Source organism: Hemitrygon akajei, chromosome 4 (genome assembly GCF_048418815.1).
Source record: "Hemitrygon akajei chromosome 4, sHemAka1.3, whole genome shotgun sequence".
NCBI classification, from domain to species: domain Eukaryota; kingdom Metazoa; phylum Chordata; class Chondrichthyes; order Myliobatiformes; family Dasyatidae; genus Hemitrygon; species Hemitrygon akajei.
The window spans coordinates 31,951,415-31,979,349 of record NC_133127.1 but is presented as its reverse complement, the minus strand read 5'-3'; the positions used below and the strand labels follow the sequence as shown (position 1 = coordinate 31,979,349).

The window sequence follows — 27,935 nt, the reverse complement described above, 5'->3', positions numbered from 1 at the left end:
TTAATCTGTTACTCGGACATCTGCTTTTGAAGCAGCAGGGCTCTCCTGTAGTTAACACATACTATATGTCGGTTTAAGCTCAGGCTTCCAAGTTTGTATTTTCAATACAAAGAGCTTTCCCAAGATGCCAGTACAATATAATCCACAAAACCTAAACCGAGAGTTTCTGCAGATGCTGGAAATCTTGAGCAAGTCATATCAAATGCTGCGGGAGCTCGGAAGGTCAGGCTGATTCTATGGAGAAAAATAAACAGTCAGATGTTATCTTGTGCTCCTTCCCTCTCCTCACCTTCTTATCCTGGCTTCAGCCCCCTTTCTTTCCAGTCTTGATGAAGGGCCTCAGCCTGGAATGGTGACAGTTTATCCTCTCCTTAGATATGCCTGATTTGCAGAGTGCTTCCAGAGTTTTGTGTGCATAACCCACAAACGCTGAGGTAGCCCAACATTTCATGGAGTAACCCAATGTGCATTTCTAAAAATTCCACCTAAAAATATCTTCATTTACGTTGGAATTCTGAAAACAGCATGCCAAGCAATACTGTCTAGTATTAGCAAGAAAATGTAGGAATTGAGTTTCCGGTACTGTACCTCCTTAAAATCTTTCTTTGGTTTGCTGACTATAATGGTCCCACATGCACAGTTTGGTCAGCTCCAATGCATTGAACTACCCTCAGTTATGAGCAGATTAGGGGCAAATCATTTTGATATATGCAGCATGCCTGATGAGGGAAATAAAAGGTGTTGTGTGAGAGAAGGTGGGTCTCCTTCCAAGGACAGTCAGAGAGTAAAGGACCGTTATCCCTTCTCCATGCTGTATGAGTCTGCCACTGGGTGAGTGGAGGGCATGCAAATCACTAACCAAACAAATATTTCCATTAATTACTTACTTACCGACTCCGCTGACATTTAGGGCAGCAATGAAGGTCATCCATTTCTATCTGTCCATACAGTCACACACAAATATAGAAGAAGGATTCTTCACTGCTGTTCCCATTAATAATTTTTTTAATCAGTCAGGGTTGTTAGCCCTGAGCTGAAACCCCAAACCTAGAGGATCAGCGGACTGCTCTTAGTCTGGCCTCTACTCTTTAACCTTTTTGGCCTGGGTGACCCTACCAAGAGCCAAAGCATAAGGCCCTGACTCCAGCCAATGTAGCGCTCCAGGTCATTGAGACCTCCAAACCCTACGACAAGGTTGTGGTCCTCTTGAAGGATGTCCATTAATGCATTGAAGAAATTATACTGTGGTAAGAAAGATTCATTAAAATACACCTTTGACAAACTTATCTAGATTTACATCCTGGGAAGCTTTCAATAGATGCTGTGCTCAGAAATTCAAAATCCTTCATCTGTACTTTGTAATTCATTGCCTAAATTAGACAGCTCCCCTGTCATTCGCATTCATTCCTCTGCACAATACAGTGGATTGAAAACAAGATTACAGCAAACGGATTAGAATCAACCCATGATATTATCAACGGTGCAGTCCTTTTAGAGTAGAGAAGCTCTGTAAATCAGATAAGAGCAAATGTACACACTGGGAATTTCAAACAGCCAACTTAATTTTTGATCAAACGCCCCAATTAAATTAAAATGTTAGAAATTAAGTATTCCCTCTCAATATTTGTTGCACAGATGATATTTGCTCTCTTTTTTAGAAAGAGAAAATTGTTAAAATGTCATATAAGATTTGACCAAGGTCAAAAAAGGAATAGTTTATTCACTGGAGAACCCAGTAATCAATTACAAATTAATTATCACTTAAACGGCATTAATACATTCCAAACCAGTTTAATTTTTTCAATGTGTGTTAATGTAGATGACATTTACCTCCTAAGCCTGAAATTGTCAGAAAGTAAGAGACACATAGATAAAGCAAATTGTGAATTATAAACGTAATTACGTTAAAATTGTTCTAAAAACTAGCCAATATGACCTAAAGACATAGGAGCAGAATTCAGTCCAATGAGTTGGCCCCACAATTTGATCAGGGCTGATTTCTTTTTCCTTTCAGCTCCATTCTCCTGCCTCTCCCCACGGCCTTTGATGCCCTTACTAATCAAGAACTGATCAATCACTGCTTTAAATATACCCGATGACTTGGTTTCCACAGCAATCTGTGGCAATGTATTCTGTAGATTCACCACACCCTCAGGCTAAAGAAATTCCTCCTCATCTCTGTTCTGGAGAGCTGTCCTCCCATTCTGAGACTATACCCTTAGGCACTTCCATTTTGGAAACATCCTCCCCATGTTCACTTTATCGTTTTTTTAAATCCTTTTCGCTCCTTATGGAGCGTAGGGCCTCAACAAAAGTCCTCCACTTCCTGCGATCTCTAGAAGATGTTTTTGCAGTCTCCCAAGTTTGGCCGACGGCTTTCAGTTCATCCAAAAGCCTACGCCTCCAGGTTTGCTTTGGGCGACCTCTTCTTCTCTTCCCTTGTGGATTCCATTCGAGTGATTGTCGAGTGACATTCGACTGGCTCTTCCTCAAGGTGTGGCCGACCCATCCCCACTTCCTCCTCCTTATCTGGAATACAATGGGCTCTTGGTTTGCTCTCTTCCATAGGTCTAGGTTTGACACTCTGTCGTACCACTTGAGGCAGAGGATCTGCCAGAGGCATTTGTTGAGAAAGGTCTGGATCTTGTTGCAGCTGGTGTTAGTGATTCTCCATGTTTCGGATCCATATAGCAGGATGGCTTTCACATTGGAGCTGAATATACGGAGCTTAGTTTTGACAGAGATGGCCGTAAATCTCCAAACAGGTCGCAGGGTTGTGAAGGCATGTTGGGCTTTTCCGATCCTTGCTCTGATGTCCTCATCTGTACCTCCTGATTTACTGATTTTGCTTCTGAGGTAGGTGAATTTGTCCACATCTTCAATTATTTGTCCTTCAATCCGTAATGGCTCCTCTTGTTTGTTATTAATGCGTAGAACTTTGGTCTTCTCCTGACTGATCTTAAGGCCTACTCGCTGTGAGGTCTCTCCCAAGGAATCTACTTTCTTCTGCATATCTTGAAGCCGGTGTGAGAGAAGAGCGAGATCATCTGCAAATGCCAGGTCTTCCAATTTCCCTGTTAACGTCCACTGGATGCCTCTCTCTGAGCCAGCATAGGCTGTTCTTGTAGCCCAGTCGAGTACCACAAGAAAAAGTAGAGGCGACAGCAGGCATCCCTGTCTGACTCCAGTAGTGACCAGGAACTCTTCGGACAGTCTCCCATCATGGATGACCCTGCATGAGAAGCCATCATAAAGCTGCTTGATGATATTCACCATCTCTTCCGGTACACCATAGTGTCGTAAGATGCTCCACATTGACTTTCTGTCCAGGCTGTTAAATATCTTCTCAAAATCAATAAAACACACATATAGTGGAGTTTGCCATTCTATTGTCTGCTCCACAATGACTCTAAGTGTAGCTATCTGGTCAATGCATAATCTCTCTTTCCTGAACCCTGCCTGCTCATCTCTAAGTCTCTGGTCAATGGTGTCTTTCATCCGCTCCAAGATGACCCTGGGGAGAACTTCGCTAGGAATGGACAACAAGGTGATCCCCCTCCACTTGCCACACAGTGAAAGATCTCCAGATTTTGGCAGCTTCACAAGGAGGCCCTTCTTCCAGTCTGATGGGATCTCTCCTGTTCTCCATATCAAATTCAGCAGTATATGCAAATGGTCCACCATAACCTCTCCACACTCTTTCAATGCTTCTTCCCTCTCAAAAGTTTAGTTGTCGTGTAGAGTGCCTTGAGGTCCCCTTTACTGGCCGCTGTTTCTGCTTGCTCTGCTATTTCATTGAAGTATGACCTCTTGTCCTTTCTGAGCTGTTTCTTCACCTCCTTGGCCATCACGCTGTACCTGTTCGCGGCGATTTGTTTCTGTTGCCGGGTTCTGGCCTGATTCAACTCCTGTTTGAGTTTTTCCTCTCCTCCACCTTCTGCCATGTCTCGTCCCTGATCCAAGGTTTACTGTTGACTGGTGCTTCGCACATGCCCAGGAGTGTGAGATGGTATCGGTTCATTTCCTTCACTGCCTGTGCGCACCTACCCATCTCCCAAAGCAAATTCACATTCCATGTTCCGATTAGGATAGATTTCTTCTGTGAGAGCAGCTTTGGAACCTCCGTTATGGTTTTCCTCAGGTGAAGGAGGGTTGTCAGCCCTGCAGCTTCCTGGAATCGGAGTTCCTTCTCCTAGGCTATGTTGGTTCACGGCACCTTCTTCCATATTATCCGGTGCACCCCTCACACGAGGGATCCCCCATCCACCACCCAGGGGATGCGCCTCAATGCCGTATAGCCCCAGCGCGAGGTCACTTTATCTAGGCATTCCAATATTCAGTAGGTGCGGTAAGTTCAAGGCCACAATCTAAATAAGTGTTGATAAAATGTCCAGTCTCCCGTCAGAATGGTTTATGATGCCTTCTGAGAACTTTAAGTGGGTTACATTCCTTCGTTCATTTTTGCTGTGTGCAAGCGAGAACCAGAAAGTGATGAGCACAGAAAACAGTTAGCATAAATAGCATAAATGCATTTATAAAAATGTAAGTAAATTATGAAATGGAAAAAATAGAAGGTTGTGCTTTGAAGTGTGCCAGGAGGCTCGTGAGGGCCATGACATTTTGGACTGAATGGCAGCTTCCTTGTTGTAACTCAATGTAATTCTACACTGTAAGACATTTACTTGCCTGTTATTTTACACTAGATTTCATGTGGTGTGTTATTCCAGAGAAACAGGATTCATGTCAAATCAGTTTTATAGAAGCCTTAACCTTATCTTAATTCTATTCAGTAAATAGTGAATGTTAGGTGCAAGTTGAATCCAAACTAATAGTAATAGATTCCAATGTGCAGGTTGAACTAGAACATAAGAGATAAAACTACAACTGGGTCATTCAACTCCTCATACCTACTTTGCCAGTCAATGGCTGATTTTTTTCCTGCCCTAATCCCTCATTGTCCAAAAATCAAATCTTGGATTTAAATATATCCATAAAATGAGTACCCACAGACCCCTTAAATAAGAATTCACTACCTTCTATGTTATACAGCTTCTTCTCATATGAGTCTTCAATAGCCTACCCTATATTTTAAGACAGTGACCTCTGGTTGTAGACCCTCCCATGGAAAATGCCACGTTTGCATCTTCTCTGTCAAGCCATGTGCAAATTCTAAATGTTCCAAAGCAGTCACATCTTATTCTTCTATAAAGAGTATAAATATCGTCTGCTCATAAAACAAATCCTCCATGGCAGGAAATCATTAAAGCAAACTTTCATGGCACTCTCTCTGTTACTAATATATACTGTATTTCTCTGTATATGGCGACCAAAGTTGCACACAGTATTCCAGATTTTATTCCAATTTGTGCATTATAATTGTAACAAGATGCCTTACAGTCTGATGCTCAAGTCTTCTTGCAAAAAGCAGCAACTTCCTAATTGCTTATTGTATACACACATTATCTTTCCCTGATGCACATACAAGAAAACCAGGACTTCAGAACATCAATACAGTTCGTCACCATTTTAGAAAAATATTTTGCCTTTCTAGAGATGCAAGAAATTCTGCAGATGCTACACAAGTCACACAAAATGCTGGAAGAACTCAAGTCAGGCAGCATCTATGGAGGGAAATAAACAGTGGAATTCTTGTGCTGAGATCCTTCATCAGGACTATTTTGTTAACCAAGGTAAACGACCATGCATTTTTTCATATTATATTCCATCTTCTATTTCTTTGACTTTTCACTTCTGTCCATCTCCCAGTGAAGCCTCTCTTCATCCTTCTTACAGCCCGCATTCTAATTTAGCTTTGTATCTTCAAGCAAGCTTGGTTATATTACATTTGGTCCCTTCATCCAAATTGTCAACTAGATTGCATCCGATGAGCTACCAGCAGTAATACCTGCATAACCCCACCAGTCACAACTTCCCAACCGAAACTGTACTATTTATCTGTAACTGTCCATTATCTAATCTTCAGTTCACACCATTACATTACCTCAATACCATATGATTGAATTTTGTTTAATAGTGTATTATGTGGGATCTTTTCAAGGCCTTCTGAAATCCTCCGTGCACCATACCCATTATAAGAAAGAGGAGTAGGAGTAAGCCATCAGACCTGTCGAGCCTGTTAATAAGCTCATGGCTGACCTGGCCATGGAGACAACTCCACCTACCTTTCTTTTCCCCATAATGCTTAATTCCCCTGATAGCAAAAATCTAACTGCGTCTTAGGTATATAAAGAATGAGGTAGCCTTTTCTGCTTCCCTGGTAGAGAATTCCACAGATTCATTAGACTTTGGGAAAAGCACTTTCTCCTCAATTTCATTCTAAATCTATTCCCCTGAATCTTGAGGCTAAGTCACCTAGTTCTAATCTCACTTTTCAGTGGAAATAACTTTCCTGTCTCTATATTATCTATCCCTTTCACAACTTTTGTATGTTTCTATAAGATCTCATCTCATTCTTTTGAGTTCTAATGAGTACAGTCCCAGGTTATCTCTCTGCATATGCTAACCCTCTCATTTCCAGAATCAAGTTGATGAACCTCTTCTGCACCCTCTCCAAAGCCGGTATGTCTTTCCTCTGTAGGTGCCATGGTAGTGTAGCAGTTAGCGCGACACTATTACAGCTCGGAGTGTTGGAGTTTGGAGTTCAGTTCCAGCACTATCTGAAAGGAGTATCTGTATCCCCGTGGAATGCGTGGGTCTCCCCAGGTGCTCATGTTTCCTCTCACAGTCCAAAGACATATCGGGTAAGTTAGCTGGTCGTTGTAAATTGTCCCGTGGTTAGGTTAGGGTGAAATCAGGTTCTCAGGGGGCACCAGGACAGCACAGCTTGAAGAACCAGACACAGTATCACTAAATAAATAAATATCGAGACCAGAACTGCACGCAGTACCCCAGGTGCAGCCTCACCAGTGCCCTGTGCAGTTTCAACATAACCTCCCTGCTCTTAAACTAAATCTTTCTAGCCAAGGCCAACATTCCATTTGCCTTCTTGTTAACCTATTGCATTTGCTACAAACCATTAGTGGCCCATGCACTAGCATTCCCAAGACCCTCTGCACAACAGCATGCTGCAATTTTTTACCAATTAAATAATGATCTAATCTTCTGTTTTCTCTTCCAAAGTGGATGACCTCTCACTTACTAACATTGTATGATATCTACCAGACCCTTGTCCGTTCACCTAACCTATCCATACATCTGTCATCCTCATCCTCTGCATAATTTGCTTTTCTACTCAATTTAGTATCATCAGTGAGCTTAGATGCGATTCACCCTTTTAGCTCTTCTGTTATTTACAGCCTTAACTTCCAATAAGTTTCTCATTTTATAAATCTACATTCATTCTGTGAATATTTTCTAAATGCCCTTTATCACTTACTTAATTATGTAGTCTAGTAACTTTCTGTTCTCTCATCTGTCTTAAATAATGCAGTCTTAAACTTCCAAATTATCAGAACTGTTTTTAGAAAAGCAGAATTTTGGGAAATGGTCGTTCTTACCTCCAAAGCTTGTAATTTCTCCAATACCTTTTTACTTATGTTAATTTCTTTTATCTCCATGTTCACTCTGGCTATCACTCTCCACTATTTTTGTTGCGGGTTTCTATGTCTTCTTTCACAAAGGTAGATAATAATTGTGATTAATTTTCACCAATATAATTCTGCTGCCTCAGACTGTAAGAGATGCTCAGTCACCCTAGCTAACTTGCTCCTTTATAGATATCTATATAGCTTGTGAGGGAGAAAGGGTGGAGATATGTCTCTATCAAGACAGCAGTAAGGCTCTCCTTCCCTCCACTAGCCTGCAGGTCACCCCGGGCAAGGCATGGGACCTGCTGGATTGCCATGGGAGCAAATGGATTGTTGTATGAGCAACTGGTGCATATCACTATTACTGGTTATGCGACCACTGATGCCAGGCAGACAATTTATAAAGAGTATTGATAGTGGCTGGGGTCACCCGTCTTGTAAAGGCACTACCCAGAAGAAGGCAACGGCAACCCACTTCTATAGAAAAATTTGCCAAGAACAATCACGGTCATGGAAAGAACATGGTTACCCATGTCATATGACACAGCACATAACGAGTGAACATTATAGCTTTTTAGCCTGTATTTGAGAGATTTCTATTGGAATACTCTTGTATTCTACTTTCTTATCCTTATTTTTTGTAATCATATCCAACCGCACAAATGTTTTCCATTCTTATGCGACCAATTATATAGTATCAAAAGTCTTTTCCTTTGAAGTTATATTAATTTCCCATCATTAACTACCCTTGTTACGCAAAGCTGGGACACCTATTTTGTTGGAATTTATGCCTTAAAGAAATATACAATTGTTGTGACTAAATGTTAGTCATTTGATTGTTTCCTGATATGTATTTTAATGCAGTTTCCCAATTATCATCACTGGCACTAACTTCATAACGTCACACTTTACTTTGTTTAAACCTAAATTCTAATTTCAGATTAAACTACAGGTAAATCACTTCAGTTTTAATATAAAATGCTACCGAATTTTATAACTCTTCCATAAAAGCCCTTTAATCACAACATAATCAATGAACTCTCTCTCACTGTACAATGCTAGATCTAAAATAGACAACTCACCTTTTGTCAGTTCTTTAATAATATATTCCACCATTTTTGTTGTACTGGTGCCAGTTTAACTGGATTAAAGCTCACTGGTATCTCTCTCCCTCTCTTTCTAAATATTGGATTTACATTTGCTACCCTCCGACATGTGGGAGGATACTGATCTGAAAATAAAATTATTTATTTTTATATTTTACTGCTATTTTCATTTGTCAGTCTATACATAAATTAGAATCCTGCATAATTATTGTGTTATACTTGTTACATGTGTATCTAATTTCCTGATTTATACAATGCTCTTGGAGTACAGTGCTCAAGTCCAGTCACCTCATTATAGGAAGGACGTGGAAACCATAGAAAGGGTGCAGAGGAGATTTACAAGGATGTCACCTGGATTGGGGTGCATGCCTTATGAGAATAGGTTGAGTGAACTCGGCCTTTTCTCCTTGGAGTGACGGAGCATGAGAGGTGACTTGATAGAGGTGTACAAGATAATGAGAGGCATTGATTGTGTGGATAGCCAGTGGCTTTTTCCCAGGGCTGAAGTGGCTAACACGAGAGGGCATAGTTTTATGGTGCTTGGATGTAGGTACAGAGGAGATGTCAGGGGTAAGTTTTTTATGCAGAGAGTGGTGAGTGTATGGAATGGGCTGCAGGCGGTAGGTGTTAAAGGTGGAAACGATGGGGTCTGATGGCTACATGGAGCTTAGAAAAATAGAGGGCTCTGGGTAAAACCTAGGTAGTTCTCAGGTAAGGACATGTTCGGCACAGCTTTGTGTGGGCTAAAGGGCCTGTATTGTGCTGTAAGTTTTCTATGTTGTATGTTCTACGTTCTAAGGATTTCCCATTTTACATTCTCCTTGAAAGAATTAAGCACCTTCCAAGTCTTAATCTCTTAGTAACTAAATCTTAGGAAGGACTATTAGGTTGCACCTTGTGCCAGTAATTGATCCAGCTTATTATGAGCATTACAAAGCTGTGCAGTGCAGTGATGTGGATCAACACACACAAAATGCTGGAGGAATTCAGCAGGTCAGGCAGCATCTACAGAAATGAATAAACATTCGACGTTTCAGGTTGAGACTGGAAAGGAAGGGAGAAGACTCTAGAATAAAAACGTGGGAGGAGGGGAAGGACAATATCTAGAAGGTGAAGCCAAGTGGCTGGGAAAGGTAAAGGGCAGGAGAGGAAGGAATGTGGTAGGAGAGGAGAGTAGACCATAGGAGAAAGGGAAGATGGAGGGGACCCAGGGGCCAGTGGGAGGCAGGTGAGAAGAGGTAAGAGGCCAGAGTAGGTAATGGAAAAAGAGGGGAGAGGGAGGGAAATTATTTTTACTAGAAGGAGAAATCAATATTCACGCCATCAGGTTGGTGGCTACCCAGACAGAATATAAGGTGGTGCTTCTCCACCCTGAGGGTGGCCCCATTGTGGCACAAGAGGATGGATGGACCATGGATCAACATGTCAGATCAGGACTGGGAATCGGAATTAAAATGTTTGGCCTCCGGGAAGCTCTGCTTTTGGCTGATGGAGCGGATATGCTCAACAAAACAGTTCCCCAAATTACAAAGGATCTCACCAATGTAGAGCAAACCACATTGGGAGCACCAGGCACAAAAGACAACCCCAGGAGGGGTGAAGTATTGCCTCACCTGGAAGGACTGCTTTGGACTCTGAATGTAGGTGAGGTGTAGGTGGGCAGGTGTAGGACTTTGTCTGCTTACAGGGAAAAGTGCTGGGTGGGAGATTACTGGGGAGGGATGAATGCACAAGGGAATCACAGAGGGAACATTCCCTGTGGAAAGCGGAGAGTGGGGAGGAGTTAAGGATATGTTTGGTGATAGGATCCCTTTGGAAATGGCAGACATTGTGGAGAATGATGTGTTGGATGTGGAGGTCATGGTAAGTAATGAAAAGAGGAACGCTATCACTGTTAAGGTAATTCGAAGATGGGGTGAAAACTGATGTTTGCAAAATGGAGGAGATGCAGATGAGGGTGGCATCAATGGTGGAGGAAGGGAAACCCCATTCTTTGAAGAAGGAGGGTTTCTGAGGTCCTGGAAGGGAAAGCCACATCCTGGAAATGGATGCGGTGGAGATGAAGGAAGTGAGAAAAGGGATTAGCATTTTTACAGCAGACAGGGTGGAAACAGGTATAGTCAGTATAGCTGTGGAAATTAGTAGGTTTGTAAAAGATGTCAGTCAACAGTTTTTTCTCCAGAGATGGAGACAGAAAGATCGAGAAAGGTTGAGGCAGGTGTCATAAATGGGCCTAATGAATTTAAGTGCAGGGTGGAAGTTGGAAGCAAAGTTGATGAAATTGATGAGCTCAGCGTGGGTGTACGAAACAGCATAAATACAGTAGCTAATGTAGCGGAGGAAGATTTGGGGAGTATTACCGGGGACGGCTTGTTCTACATTGCCAATGAAAAGGCAGGCATTGCTGAGGCCCATGAGGGTGCCTACGGCTACCCCTTGAGTATGAAGAAAGTGGGAGGAGCCGTAAGAAAAATTGTTGAGGGTAAGAACCATTTCTGCCAGACAGAGGAGGGTGGTGGTGGAGGGGAACTGCTTGGTTCTTTTATGGAGAAAGAAGCGGAAAACTTTAAGATGTTCTTAATGGGGGTAGAAGTGTATAGGAACACAACATCCATTGTGAAAATGAGGCGGTCAAGGCCAGGAAATTGATGGTTAGTAAGGAGATTAAGAGCTTGAGAAGTGTTGTGGATGTAGGTAGGAAGGGACTGTCCAAGGGGGATAGAGTGGAGTTGAGGTATGCAGACATGAGTTCTGGGGGACAGGAGCAGGCAGAGACAATGGGCCTACCCAGACAGTCAGGTTTATGGATTTTGGGTTGGAGGTGGAAGCAAACAATGCAGAGTAAGGGAACTATGGGCTTAGAGGCAGTAGATGGCAGTGACACAGATGGTGGGACTCTGCTACCTCATACTTTCAACAGCCTGGGTTCAATCCTGACCTTTCATGCTGTCTATGTGGAGTTTGCTCGTTCTCCTTGTAGCCACATGTGTTTCCTTTGGGTGCACCAGTTTTTGCACACAAAGATATGAAGGTCGGTAGGTTCATTGGCCAGTGTTAGTTGCCACTACAGTAGAATTTGCAGCTGATAGGAATGTGGGGAGGATAAAATAAGATGAAAGTTGGAGTAGTGTATATGAGAGCCTGATGATCAGCTGAAGAGATCATTCCAGTGCTGTTTCTCACAATGACTCCATAAATGTTGTACAAAGAGCTTCAATTTTACCGTTGTTATCCATTTTCCAAACTTTGATTCGAGTTGGAGATTTTTACTTATAATTTTAAATGCTCTGATCTTTCCTAACAACCGCTGCTTCCTGGAAGGAGTTTTTACATTCTCCCCATGACCGGGTGTGGTTCCTCCTGCAGTTCAAAGATGTACAGCTTGGTAGATTAATTGGGAACTGTAAAGTGTCCTGTGATTGGGCTAGGATTAAATCAGGAGATTGCTGTGCGGCGCAGCTTGAAGGGCCAGAAGGGCCTATTCCGCACTGTATCCCATTAAATAAATAAATAAAACACGTCTGGTCATCATTAACCATTTCACTACCCTGCACTACTTACTACCTTATGCCTTCTGTTTAGTTTTTTAAATGTTTCCTCACCAGAAACCGACCAGCTGCTTCCCACTGTCCATAATTAGGTTAAAGCACTACATTGCCATGCAGTTGTGTAAAATAAAAGTCAGCTAACTAGTTCACAACTTGTTCAATTGAAGTCAGTGACAATAATATTTAGTAGTTATATTCGGAGTTTGTACGTTCTCCTCATGACCACGTGGATTTCCTCCAGGTGTACTGGTATCCTCCCGCGTTCCAAACATATACAGTACAGGTTAGTAGGTTAATTGGTCACATGGTGTAATTGGACAGTGAAGGCTCATTGGACCAGAAGGGCCTGTTACCATGGTGTATCTCTAATAAAAAAACTGCTATCCCTTGCACAAAGTAAAGGTCTCTCCTACCATAGAAATCAGTGGTCCACAAGCCAGCTTTCAGAGGAGTTCACCCAATGAGAGACTTTCTCCTTCTCTAACTCAGTTTTCCAAAGCTTAGGATAGCTGTGTGTTCATGGATAATGGAGTCCTTCATACCCACTTGCCGCTCTGTTTACAGATTTGTCATTGTTTTATACCTTCATGGATGCTAATGCTGATTATGTTAGTGTAAAATTCCAGTCATGCTAAATTTCCCTTTAATTGAAGATTAAAGTCAACCCCATCTAATTTGTAACTATCTTAAACATGCGGGTCATCAGATATATGGAGTCATTGATACTAGAAAAAATTGTAATGAACAATCAGGAACAAAGTATTATATTATTTATAATTTATTTGTTATATTGTTAGTGATGGGGCAAGGTAGCATGATTGTTCTAAAAGCATACTGGACACTCATATTCATTAAACATAGAACTGAGTGGAATCTGAATCAGGTTTAATATCATAGAGTCATAGAGAAGTACAGCACAGAAACTGGCACTTCAGCCCATCTAGTCCATGCTGAACCATTTAGACTGTGTACTCCCATCAACATGCACTGGGACCATAGCCCTCCATATCACTACCATCCATGTACCTATCCAAACTTGCTTTAAACATTGAAATCGAGTTTGCATGGATCAATTGTGCTGGTGGTTCATTCCATACTCTCACAACCCTCTGAACAAAGAAGTTTCCCCTCATGTTCCCCTTAAATTTCTCACCTTTCATTCTTAACCCATAACGCCTGGTTGTAGTCCCACCCAACCTCAGTGAAAAAAACTGCTTGCATTAATCCCATCTATACCCCTCAGAATTTTATATAGCTCCATCAAATCTCTGAGTCTTCTACGTTCTAAAGAATACAGTCCTAACCTATTCAACCTTTCCTTCTAACTCAGGTCCTCCAGACCCGGCAACATCCTTCAAAAATTTCTCTGTACTCTTTCAACTTTGTTTACATCTTTCCTGTAGGTAGGTGACCAAACCTGCACACAATACTCCAAATTAGACCTCACCAACGTCTTATACAACTTCAACACATTCCATCTCCTGTACTCAATACATTGATTTATGAAGGCCAACGTGCCAAAAGCTTTCTTTATGACCCTATCTACCTGTGATGCCATTTTCAATGAATTCTCAATCCTTTGTTCTACCACACTCTTCAGTGCCCTACATTGACTGTGTAAGACCTACCCTGGTTGGTCCTACCAAAGAGCAAAACCTTGCACTTCTCTGCATTAAATTCAATCTGCCATTTTTCAGCCCATTTTTCCAGCTGATACAGATCCCTCTGCAAACCATGATAGCCATTCTCACTATCCACTACACCCCAGTCTTGGGGGTCATCTACAAATTTGCTGATCCAGTCAACCACATTATCATCGAGGTCATTGATATAGATGACAAACAACAAAGGACCCAGAACCGATCCCTGCAGAACACTACTAGTCACAGGCCTCCAGTCAGAGAGGTGACCCTCTACTACCACTCTCTGACTTCTCTCACAAAGCCAATGTCTCATCCAATTTACTACCTCATCCTGAATGCTGAGCGACTAAACCTTCTTGACCAACCTCCCGTGCAGGACCTTGTCAAATGCCTTACTAAAGTCCATGTGGGCAACATCCACTGTCTTGCCTTCATTCGCTTTCCAGATAATCAGTCCATGTCTATCCAAAAACTTATACATCCAATCCCTTAGAATACCATCCAATAACTTTCCCGCAAATGATGTCACACTCACCCGCCTATAATTTCCTGCTTTCAGTTTGGAGTATTTTTTAAGCAACAGAATAACACTGGCTATTCTCCAATCGTCTGTGTTAAATAACTCTGCGAGGACCCAGGCAATTTTTCTATTTCCCTCCCATAGGACCATAGGATCCGAGGGAACACTTTGTTAGGCCCTGGGATTTATCAGCTCTGATTTGCCTCAGGGTAGCAAACACCTCTTCCATTGTAATCTGTACAGGGTCCACAAAGTGGATGCTGCTTTGCCTCACTTCTATAGACTCTGTCCATCTCTCGAGTAAATACAGATGCAAAGAATAAATTTAAGATCTCTCCCATCTCTTTCGGCTCCACACATGGATTACCATTCTAGTCTTCCAGAGGACCCAATATGTCCTTTGCAATCCTTCATGAGTATATGTTGAGAAACTTATTAACACTGTGGCAGCACTACAATGCAATACATGACAATATAGAGAAAAAAAATTGTGAATTACAGCAAGTATATACAGTGCCTATAAAATATATTCACAAGCCCCGCTTGGAAGTTTTCATGGTTTATTGTTTTACAACATTGAATCACTGTGGATTTAATTTGGCTTTTTTTGACACTGATCAACAGAAATATACTCTTTAGTATCAAAGTGAAAACAGATCTCCACAAAGTGATCTAAATCAATTAGAAATATAAAACACAAAATAATCAATTACGTAAGTACTCAGCCCCTCCTCTCCTTTAATATGACACACTGAATCATCACTGGTGCAGCCAATTGGTTTTAGAAGTCATATAATTAGTTAAATGGAGATCCCCTGTGTGTATTCATGGTGTTTCAATTGATTGTAGTAAAAATAGGCCTATATGCAGAAGATCCAAATGCTGGTGAGTCAGTATCCTGGCAACAACTACACCCTGAAGACAAAAGAACACTCCAAGAAAAGGTGATTGAAAAGCACAAGTCAGGAAATGGATACAAGAAAATTTCCAAGTCACTGAATATTTCTTGGAATACAGTTAAGTCAATTAGCAAGAAATGGAAGGAACATGGCACAGCTGTAAATCTGCCTAGAGCAGGCTGTCCTCAAAAACCGCGCAAGAAGGGGTCTAGTGAGGAGGCCACCAAGAGAGCTATGACAGCTCTGGAGGAGTTACAAGGTTCAGTGACTGAGATAAGAGAGACTGCATATACAACAGCCGTTGCCTGAGTGCTTCACAAGTCGTAGCTTTATGGGAGAGTGGCAAAGAGAAAGCCACTATTGAAAAATAACTCACATGAAATATCGGCTAGAGTTTGTCAGAAGGCATGTGGGAGATTCTGAGGTCAGCTGGAATACGGTTCTATGGTCTGATGAAACCAAAACTGAGCTTTTTGGCCATCAGACTAAATGATATGTTTGCCATAAGCCAAACACTGCTTGTTGTTCAGTTGTTAAGTCGAGTCTGACTCTTGGTGACAGTATGGACTCCTGCACACCAAGCCTTCTTGTTGCAAACTGCCCCACTAAGATCCCCCAAGATCATATGCATTGTCTGAGTAATATTATCTATCCAATGTAGCCTCTGTCATCCTCTCCTTTTACATTCTGTTTTACCTAACATGAGATGCTTCTCCAAGGAATCCTGGCTTTTCATGATGTGGCCAAAATATTTGAGCTCTTGTCTCATAATCAAGCCTTCTAGTGAGCAGTCTGGCTATATTTCTTCAAGTATCGACTTGTTGGATCGTCTTTTTGTCCAAAGAACTCTTAACACTTTCCTCCAGCATCCAAGTTCAAAGGCGTTGATTCTTTTGTATTCAGTCTTACTAATAGTCCAGCTCTCACAGCCATACATCACAACTGGAAATACCATCGACTTGACTATACAGATCTTTGTAGACAACATTATGTCTTTGCTCTTCGGTGTTTTATCTAAATTTACCATTGCTGCCTTCCCCAGAAGTAAGCGCTGTTTAATTTTGTGGCTGCAGTTACCATCAACAGAAATCTTTGAACCAAAGAAGACAAAATCCGTCATTGCTTCCACTTCCTTTCCATTTATTACCACGGAGTTAATAGGGCTGGTCGACATAATCTTGGTTTTCTTAATATTGAGCAACAAGCCAGCTTTTGCACTTTCTTCTTTCACTTTGATTAGAAACTTCATCAGATCCTCCTCACTTTCAGCCATTAGAGTAGTGTCATCTGCATATCTGAGGCTGTTAATATTTCATCCGGCAATTTTGATTCCAACCTTTGAGTCCTCCAGACCAGCATTCCTCATGATGTGTTCAGCATATAGATTAAATAAGCAGTGTTACAGTATGCAGCCTTGTTGTACTCCTTTCCCAATCTTGAAGCAGTTTGTTGTTCTTTCTTGATCTTCATACAAGTTTCTCATAAGGCAGATTAGATGTCCAGGTATCCCCATTTCTTTAGGGATTTCTCCATTATCCAGCATAGGTAATCAATTTGGTCACGGGTGCCTCTGTCTCTTCTAAAACCAGCTTGTACATCTGGCAATTCTCGTTCCATGTATTGCTGAAGTCTTGCTTGCATGATTTTTAGCATTACCTTGCTAGTATGTGAAATTAGTGAAATTGTTCAGTAACTTGAACATTCCTTTACATTTCCTTCTTGGGAAATTGATCTTTTCCAGTCTAAAGGCCATTGTTAGGTTTTCCAGATCTGCTGGCAAATTACATGCAACACTTTTACAGCATCACCTTTCAAGTTTTAAACAATTCAGCTGGAATCCTATCACATCCTGCAGCCTTATTATTGACAATGTTTTCTGCTGCCCATTTAACTTCACTTTCCAGAATGTCTGGCTTTAGATCGATGAGGGAGTCATTGCAGGTGTCTTTGCTGTTGGGATCTTTCCTGTACAATTCTTCAGTGTATTCCTGCTGCCTCTTTTTGATGTCTTCTGTTTCTGTAAGGTCCTTCCCTTCTTTGTCTTTTACTATACTCATTTTTGCATGAAATGTTCCTTTGATTTCTCTAATCTTCTTGAATAGACTCTTGATTTTCCAATTCTGTTGGCTTCTTCAGTTTCTTTGCATTGCTCCCTTAAATCAGTTTCCTTATCTTTCCTTGCTATCTTCTTGAACTTTGCATTCAGATGGAGGTATTTGTTCCGATCTCCATTGCCCTTCACTTCTCTTTGCTGCTCAGTCACTTGTAGAGCCTCCGAGAAAGCCATTTTGCTTTCCTGGCCTTCTTTTTGTTTGCTACATTTTTTTGTTGCCACCTCTTGTACGATGCTCCTTACTTCTATCCATAGTTCTTCTGGCTTTCTCTCTGCCAGGTTTAATCCATTGAACCTGTTCTTCACCTCCACGGCATATTCTTGAGGGATGCTATCAACATCAAACTTTGCTGGTACGTTGGCTTTCCTGAGCTCTTCAGTTTCATTCTGAATATTGCAACAAGCAGCTCATGGTATGAGCTACAGTCTGCTCCTGGTCTTGCTTTAGCTGAATCTACAGAGCTCTTCCATCTCTGATTGCAAAGTATATAGTCAAATTGATTTCGGTGTTGACCATCTGGTGATGTCCATGTATAGAGCCACCTCTTATGCTGTTGGAAGCGGGTATTTGCTATAACCAGAGAGTTAATTAGGCAAAATTCTACCAGTCAATGTCCTGCTTCATTCTGTCCTCCAAGGCCAATGTTGCCCATTACTCCAGGTGTTCTGTGATTTCCAACTATGGCATTCCAGTCTCCAAAGATACATGTCATATCCTTTTTTGGTATCATATCCAGAAGGTGCTGCAGTTCTTCATAAAACTGGAACTGTTCTTCAAACACTGCACGTCACCAAAATCTCACCATCCGTCCCATGGAGCATGCTGGTGGCTGCATCACTGCAGCAGACTCTGGAAAGTGGAGGGTAAAATGAATGCAGTAAAATATAGGGATATCCTGGAGGAAAACCTGATGCAGTCTGCAAGAGAACTACGACTTGGGAGAAGATTTGTTTTCCAGCAAGACAGTGACCCAAGCATAAAGCCAAAGCTATACAGGGATGGCTTAAAAACAAACAAAGTTGGTGTCCTGGAGTGGCTAAGTCAGAGTCTAGACCTCAAATCCAATTGAGAATTCCTGACTGGATTTGAAAAGGACTCTTCACTCATAAACCCCATGCAATCTGACAGAGCTTGAACAGTTTTGTGAAGAAGAATGGGGAAAAATTGCAGTATACAGATGTGCAAAGCTGACAGGGACCCATCCACATGAACTGAAGGTTGTAATTGCTGCCAAAGGTGCATTAACTAAGTACTAACTTGAAGGGGTTGAGTAATTATGTAATCAATTATTTTGTGTTTTATATTTGTAATTAATTTAGATCACTTTGTAGAGACCTGTTTTCACTTTGACACGAAAGAGTCTTTTTCTGTTGATCAGTGTCAAAAAAGCCAAATTAAATTCATTCAGATTCAATGTTGTAAAGCAATAAAACTATAGGCACTTGAAAAAAAATACTTTTTTAAATTTATGTTATGTTAAATAAGCAGTGCAAAATTTAGAATATAAAGTAATGAGGTAGTGTTCATGGTTGCAATGTCCATTCAGAAATCAGATGGCAGAGGGGACAAAGCTGTTTCTGAATCATTGTATGTTTGCCTTCAGGCTTCTGTACTTCTTTCCTGATGGTAGCAATGAGAAGAGGGCACGTCCTGGGTGGTATGAGTCCTTAATGATAGATGCTAGAATCATTCGAATAGAAGAGTTAGAATAATGGAGAGGCAATGCATAGAGTAGAATGCAGAGTTTTAGAAGTATATCTGAGGAATTGTTTTCAATTTAATGGTTCATGGGTCACTGATTAAGCTGACATTTATTGCCCTTCCTAATTTCCCTAAGCTAAGCTGTTTTCTAAGCCTCTGCAGAGAGAAGTTTAACAGTCATTGGTTGATCTGGAATCACATATAGGCAAGATCAGGTTGGAATGGCAGATTTCCCTGAAGAACATCAGTGCAATAAATAGGTCTATATAACAATGCAATACTTTGGTAGTAACCATTATTGAAAGTTTTTTTTTATATATTCCGATTTTTGATTGACTGAATTCAAGTTACCCAGCTGCTACGGTGAGATCCAAATTCTTGATTCTGATCAATAGTTTCAGCTTGCAAAGCAATTAATTTAATTACCAGAGGAGAGCATCCCAATTTCTAACCTATCCACCCATTAAGTACTTAAGCATAGCAGACAATGAAAACAGTAAGTTGTTCAGTTCCTCCTGCCAACACTGATATACAATAAGATAATGCCTGATGCTTCCACCACCCCCACCCCCCAGTGCCATCCCCTAACTCCCTTGTTTCTTAAATATAGTGCCTAGAAAAATATTTCTCCCTTTCCAGAAAAAAATCTTCACAGCTTTCTTGGTTAAAGAATTCCCTCAGGGTGAAGAATGTGTTCTCAGCCCATTTCTGAATGGCATTTATGTTGAGACTGCAACTACAATTTCTAAACATCCCACTCAAGGGAAACGACAGCTCAACATCTATACTGTAACACCCCTTAATTACTGGGCATGATAAATCATAAAGCTGACATGCCAGAGCAATCCTCAATTTGGAATAGTTAAGTCCACTGAAATCCTGCTTCGATCTGAACTCTGAAGAAAGCGCATTATTTTGCTTCCAGATGTGGATCATCATTGATACTGGAATAAATTTGTATGGACGAGCAAGTTAAATGTATAATATTGCTAATGAAGGAGCAAGCTAGTAAGAGCGAGATCCTTTGGAAACCCGACTTAGAATGCCGACAAATACAAACTTTAATTTTGCTTGAAGTTTGAGACTTCATCAAACCTCTGAGCCCTAATCAGTTCATAAACCAACATGTTGTCTCCCCATTGCCACATCAAGCTCAAAATGTGGCATTTTGGGCAGTGATGTGTTCTCAGATCAGATGTTCAAGTTTATTGTCATTCAACTGTATACCGTCAAATGAAACCACCATTGATTATAAACAATTTGATAAACGTTATTGAGGAATAGATACAGGGCAATGGAAAGATTGCACTGAAGTGGAGTTAGCTGATTAAAAGTTATTTTCTTCCTGTGAGTGTACTTACTGATGTCATGAAAGTAAACTACTGAAAGCAAAACCAAATGTCAGTATGGGGTGACCTTTAGCTCCTGAATCTCGTGTATATGGAGATTTAAAATAAAGCAGAAATTCCAACAGCACGGCTGTGCATATCTTCCAGTCAATGGACCGAAGGACCTGTAAAGCAAAGAACAGTAAAGGAGTCTTCTGTAGAATAAATGTAGCATGCAGTCTAGAAGGGTCATCAATGATCATAACATCTTAGAAACCTTGTTTCCTGTTGCTTAGAAATGTTTTTTGGGGAGGAGATTTGATTTGGCAGATTAAGAGAAAAAAACGTCATCTCAGGCAATTTAGCTGCAACGTATGAGTTCAATCATTAAGAAAACAATTCACATATCTAGACAGAATAATTCTGACTAGGGTTATATTGGCAAGTGCGTAAATAGGATCGTTTCTGAAATTTGGCACTAATGAGGTACCATTGCTTTTCTTGATTTATTGACAAGCAAGTATTGCCTTCCTGGTTGAAATAATTGAAGCACAGATATAATTAGATTGAGAAAACCCCTGATCTGAAGAGATCTTTGCAGTGAAAAAGATAATAATTAATTATGAGTGCCAACATTGCTGATACTTACAGTGCAGTGGGGACTGAAGTGGGCTGGGGGAAGGGGGTGTGTATGGAAAGTGACTTTAAAGTGTTCCATATATGGGTTCAGAGGCACTTTGAACAGCTGTTAGAAAACCATCCAACAGCCAGATTAAACATTAGCTGATTACCGACAAGTAATTAACAATGTCAACGAAACACAGAAACTGAATTAATAATAATTATATCATCAACATGAAGATTGCCTTGTAGAGAATCCTGGGGAAGAGGAGAGGTTAATTACTCGCTCACAGAACATCACTGAATTGACCATGGTTGTGCCTCAGGATGGTGTTAACTGCCAGCTGTATAATTAATTAACATCATAATTGCAATGCAGGCAGCATGAAAATATTGAAATATTACACCATCTCTATTCTATTACCTATCATAACCTTCTATAATTTAGAACACTGGTTTGCAGGCCGCGTTCATCTTTTGTTGGGTAATATATATCAAATCTATATTGTAATTTGCCTATTTTTTTGCTCATTGTATAGTTCGTGAAAATTGTAGAGTTGATTGAAGTAGGTTGCAGGAAAGATTCTGCTCTGATATGCACTGAGTGCATGGGAGTAATTATAGGATTGCTCACAGAACAGGTTAGTAATTGCTAAACAGTGGTGTTTAAAGGCACAGTTTTCACAAAAATTGGGATTAAATTAGGATTATGTTGGTCCAAGATCTTCCTCCACTTCATTGAGAAGACAAAATGTTTGACTTAACCAAGTGAAAAGAGTATCTGAATCAAATCACACAGTGACATGTGCAGCCTGTAACAACTACAGCACAATCTGTCCATTTAGCTAACCTAAGGATGAGTGGAATTGCATCATCAGTGAAGTGGAAATTTTAGTCTCAAGTTTACTTCAGGGTATAATGACTTGGTTTACAAATTGCCCATATATCTTGACAGGAGATAGAAGGGATTTTATCTAGTTTTGATCATCACAACGACAGAAGGAACTGTCTTGGTACCAGATGTCTGAAGTAAAAATTAGAAGATAGTGGGCACACTTAGCAGGTCAGGCAGCATCTGTGGAAAGAGAAGCTGAGTTAGTGCTCAAGATGAAGGCCTTAAGGCCCTAATCGGAACTGAGATTTAAAAATATGGTATCAGAAGGATCACAGACCTGAGACATTAATTCTGTTACTGTTTTCCATGTGTGTGTATGTCTGTGTGTGGGGGTGGGGGAGCTGAAGGGGTTAGTGTGTGGCAGGGGAAGATTTCATATGTATCTTTGAATTGACCATTGGACTGGGTTACCATAAGACTACAAGAGTACAAAACATGGAGGCAGGATTAGGCCGCTCGGCCAACTGAATCTTCTCCACCATTTTATCTTGGCTGATTTATTTTTCCCTCTCAACCACATTCTCCTTCCTTCTCTTCATAACCTTGACACTCTTACTAATCAAGAACCTATCAACGTCTGCTTTAAGTATACCCAATGACTTGGGTATATTTCATAGATTCCATAGCCAAAGGATAGATTCTAATGAAACTCCTCCTCATCCCTATTCTAAATGGATGTCCTTTTATTCTTAGGCTTTATCATCTGGTCCTAGACTCTCCAGCTACTGGAACCATGTTTCTATGTTTCTATCCATTCTATTCAGGTCTTTCAATGTTCATTAGGTTTCAAGGAGACATCCCTCCTTCATCCTTCTGAACTCCAGTCATATAGGTCCAAAGCCATCAAGTGCTCATCATATGTTAACCTTTTCATCTCCAGAATCATTCTCATAAAACTTCTCTGGACCCTTTCATAGTCAACACACCCTTAGATATGCTAACATTGCATTTGGCTTCTTTACTACTGACTCAATCTGAAAATTAACCTTTAGTGAATCGTGCATTAGAGCTCCCAAATCCCTTTGAACTTCCAATTTATGAATTCTCTCCTCATTTAGAAAACGGTATATGTTTTTATTTCGAAGTGCAGCAGCTTTGAGTGTCCTATCGACATGGGCCCCAAGATCTCTCAGATCCTCCACACTGCCAAGAGTCTTATCATTTATATAATATTTGGTCTTCAAATTGGGCCTACCAGAATGAACCACCTCACACTTACCTGGGTTGAAGTCCATCTGCCACTTCTCAGCCCAGTTCTGCATCCTATCAATATTCTACTGTAACCTCTGACAACCTTCCACACTATCCACAACACCCCCAACCTTTGTGTCATCAGCAAACTTACTAACCCACCTTTCTATTTATAAAAATCACAAAGAGGAGGTGTCCCAGAACAGATCCCTACAGAACACCACTGGTCACTGACCTCCATGCAGAATGCAAACCATCTACAACCACCATTTGCCTTTTGTGGGCAAGCCAATTCTGGAACCACAAAGCAATGTCCCCTTGGATCCCATGGCTCATTACATTCTGAAGGAGCCTTGCATAGGAAACCTTAACAAATGCCTTGCTGAAATCCAAATACACTACATCCACTGCTCTATCTTCATCAATGTGTTCTGTTACATCCTCAAAGAATTCAATCAAGCTCATAAGACACGACCTGGCCTTGATAAAGCCATGCTGACTATCCCTAATCAGATTATGTCACAGCAAATGATTATAAACCCTGTCTCTCAGGATATTCTCCAACAACTTGCCCACCACTGAAGTCAGACTCACTGGTCTATAATTTCCTGGGCTATCTCTACTCCCTTTCTTGAACAAGGGAACAACATTTGCAACCCTCCAATCTTCCGGTACTTTTCCCGTCCCTATTGATGACACAATGATCATCGCAAAGAAACTCAGCAATCTACTCCCTTGCTTCCCACATAGCCTGGGGTATATCTCATCCAGTCCTGGTGACTTATCTAACTTAATGCTTTTCAAAAGCTCCAGCACATCCTCTTTCTTAATGTCTATATGCTCAAACATTTCAGTCCGCTGTAAGTCATCCGCACAATTGCCAGGGTCATTTCCCTGGTGAATATTGAAGCAAAGTATTCATTAAGTATCTCTGCTACCTCCTTCGACTCCATGCACATATTTCCACTATTGCACCTGATTGGTCCTATTCTCGCATGGCTCATCCTCTTGCTCTTCACACACTTGTAGGATGCTTTGGGGTTTTCCTTATTCCTGCTTGCCAAGGACTTCTCATGGCCCCTTCTGGCTCTCCTAATTCCATTTTTAAGCTCTTCCTAGCAACCTGGTAGTTTTCTAGAGCTCTAACAGTGCCTAGTTTCTTGAACCCTTCATAGATTTTCTTTTCTTCTTAACTAGATTTTCTACATCCTTTGTACACCATGGTTCTTTAACCCTACCATCATTTCCCTGCCTCAATGGATCATACCTATGCAGAGTTCCATGCAAATATTCCCTGAACATTTGCCATATCTCTGCTGTGCATTTCCCTGAGAACATTTGCTCCCAAGTTCCTGCCTAATAGCATCATATTTCCCCCTACTCCAATTAAATGTTTTCTCAGATTGTCTGTTCCTATCCCTCTCCAGTGCTATGGTGAAGGAGATGGAGTTGTGGTCATTTAACTATAACAATGAACTGAAGTCATACAAGGGGAAAACAATGTGGAATAAAATGTTACAGTTATGGGGAAAGTGCATTGCAGGCAAATAATTAGGTGAAAGTCCATTAGGAGGTACATTGTGAGGTCAAGTGTCCATCTTGTCATACTAAGAGACTATTCAATAGTCTTATAACAGAGAGATAGAAGATAACCTTCAGCTTGATGGTACATGTTTTCCAGAGTTTTATATCTTTTCCAGTGAGATGGGCAGAAGAGAGAAGATCTCAGGTGTGTGGGGTCTTTGATTACGTTGGCTGATATATTGAGACAGCAGGAAGTGTAGACGGAGTCCGTGAAGAGAAAGCTGGTTTCTGTTGTAACGTGCTGTAATGTCTTCTCTGTAATGTTCACTGCTGAGGTAACGGTTTCCCTGTAGCAACAATGTTTGGGTTATAGCTGGAGGTAACAGGACTGTGGGATGCATGTTAGTCAATCAGGATTTTGTTGCTCTGTCTTGTGAATCTGGAAGGTGGTGGCTTTTGCCGGGGAGAGATGAGGAAAGAAGATGTGAATGGAGAGATTTGATAGACCGCCGGACTGGGTGGACTCAGAGCGAGGATCCGAAGGGCAGCAACAATCGGAGGAGGTCGATGGTGAACGATCAACTTGTCAGTGAGCTCCAACTTTGTGCAACAGACTGTTTAATGACTTTTCTTTTTTCTCGTTTCTTTACTAACCATATAGTCAAAGTAAGAATTATAAAGCTTAACCATTTAATCACATATTGTGTACTGTTTGTTATTTTGGGGTACTGATTTGTAACAGGGGACTCATCACGTAGCATCCACCCAAACGAGATTTCTTAAGTTGGCCGGGCCAGGGGTTATCACCCCCTATATTAAGCCGAAAGCTGAAGCGGGAGTTACACTGTGATGTGCTGAATTGTGTTCACAACTCTCTGCAGGTTCTTGTGGTCACATGCAGAACAGTTACCACACCAAGCCATGATGAATCAGGATAGGATGTTTTCTATGGAGCGTTGATTAAAAAGTGGTAAGGATCGACAGGGACATACAAAATTTCTTTGCCCTCCTGGGGAAGCAGAGGCACTGATGCACTTTCTTGGCCATGATGTCTACATGGTTGGTCTAGAGCAGGCTACTGGTGACGTTCACTCTTGGGAACTTGAAACTGTCAACCCTTTCGACCTCAGTACTGTTGATGAAACAGGAACATGTCTACACCCCTCTTCCTCATGTCAATGACCACGTCTTTGTTCCATGCCTTCAAAATTCAAAGTAAGGTTATTATCAAAGTACAAGTGTGTTACCATGAATAACCCTGAAATTCACTTTCTTGCAGAAATACTCAATAAATCCGTAATAGAATAATAACCATAACAGAATTAATGAAAGACTGCACCAACTTGGGTGTTCAACCAGTGTACAAAAGATAGCAAACTGTGCAAATAGAAAAAGAAAGAAATAATAATCATAATGATGAAGAGTCTTCGATAGTGAGACTGTAGGTTGTGAGAACATTTCAATGATGAAGTGAAGTTGAGTAATGTTATCCTCCTTTGGTCCATAACCTGATGGTTGAGAGGTATTAACAATTCCTGACCTGTTGTGTGAGTCCTGAGGCTCCTGTACCTTCTTCCTGATGGCAGCAGTGACAAGAGAGCATGTCCTGGGTTGTGGGGATCCCCAATGATGGATGCTGCTTTCCTGTGACAACATTTCACATAGATATGCTTAATGCCATTAAAGGAACATCTGCAGAAATATCATTTGCATCCAGATGAAATAAATGTTTTGAGCACGTGGCATCTTATCACAGCTGTGCTTTGCAATATTCTTTCTGCTGTTGTCCTTTACTTGTTATTGAGATGAAATCCCAAGTTCAAGTTTAAATGTCATTCAACTATCACGAATACTCATGAATAGAGCCAAAAAAAAAAACAGCGTTACTCAGGGGCTAAGGTGGAAAACACAGTACCAGCAGTCATACACAACACAAGGCACAGAAAGCACATAGTCTAAGTACATTTATTATCAAAGAATGAATAAATTATATAACCTTGATATCTGTCTACTTACAGGCAAGCACAAAGCAAGAAACCCGAAAGAACCCATTGTTAAAAAGTAAAAACCAACAGCCAAACGCAGAGGAAAAGGAAAACAAAGCACAAATGATGCAAACAATAGAAGTGAGCAACTGCATTCTGAACCAAATTGAGTCCTTGGATCCATACACCCAGAGAAGGCCCAAAGCCTCAGTGTCAGCCCATCATATTAATGGGGTGAATCGCTGCGAAGCTTGCAGACACAACGCACGGTGGCTAGAGCAGTTCAGCCTCAGCACCGCAGAGATAGGGCTGAACATTACGGGAGAGCAAGCAAAATTGGCCCAACTCTCAGCTCCAGTCCTGACACCCTCCCTTTCCATTCTATCCGGGCTAGCGCTTAAATTGTACAAATAGCAGATCATGCCTCACATTAGGAAATGAGCCCCTCCATAATTGAAACGCTCTGGGCCTAGGTTTCACCACCCAGCCTGAAGCCATTCTCAATCTCTCCAAATCAGCTTGGCGCTTAGAGCGATCCAACCTCGCGCCCAGCCTAGTTGGACAGGCATCAAAACTCCTCTGCCTCGACTCCCCCTCTCTGAAGTACACACTCCAACTCCATCTACATTGACTTTGCAATGCATCATCACAGCTCATCCCTCGAATTCGTTTTGTCTTCACTCGCTTCTTCATTGTTTGTGGTGATGGTTTACCATAATTTACTTCAAAGAAAAGGTGTTAGTAATGATGTTTTTAGTCAAATTTCTTGCCTTTTGAACTACCAGTAAGCTGTTGCTCACCGTCAGCAGTGCCATCTTCAACCAGATGATAAGATAGTAAGTAGATGTACAGTCACACAAAGAAATATATATACCTGAGTGACATGTCCTGTAAATTGATGGTGCAGGGATATTATCGGCAAGAACAAACAGTTCTCTGCAGTCCAGAGATGAATGAATACATGCACACATGCAATCCAACTTGTCACTCCACCGACTGAATATTGGAGGGCGGCACCGATAGAAGGGGCCAGTGCTCAACACAGCACGGGTGCTCCACTGCACTGCCTCTGGCGCCTCTGCTCCTGGACTGCTGTAACAAACAAGCTCATGGCTTGAGGTCTAGTCTTCACTACACAAGGCCACACAGTTCCCCCACTGTCTGTCTTGCCAATAAACACGGGAAACAGACTTGCAGCATTTTACACTTTCAACATCTCACAGGGTCTTGGGGTCGCAATAGAAACATCCAAGACAATCACTCACTGCACATCGCCTTCAATGCCTTCCTGTAGTGGGCAGCAACACGGTCCA

General features: G+C 41.3%; 1 pseudogene; it reads right to left on the bottom strand.

Annotated features, from left to right (window-relative positions):
* On the bottom strand, nucleotides 1-27,437 carry LOC140725994 (uncharacterized; annotated as a pseudogene).
* Nucleotides 27,438-27,935: the final 498 nt, after the last annotated feature.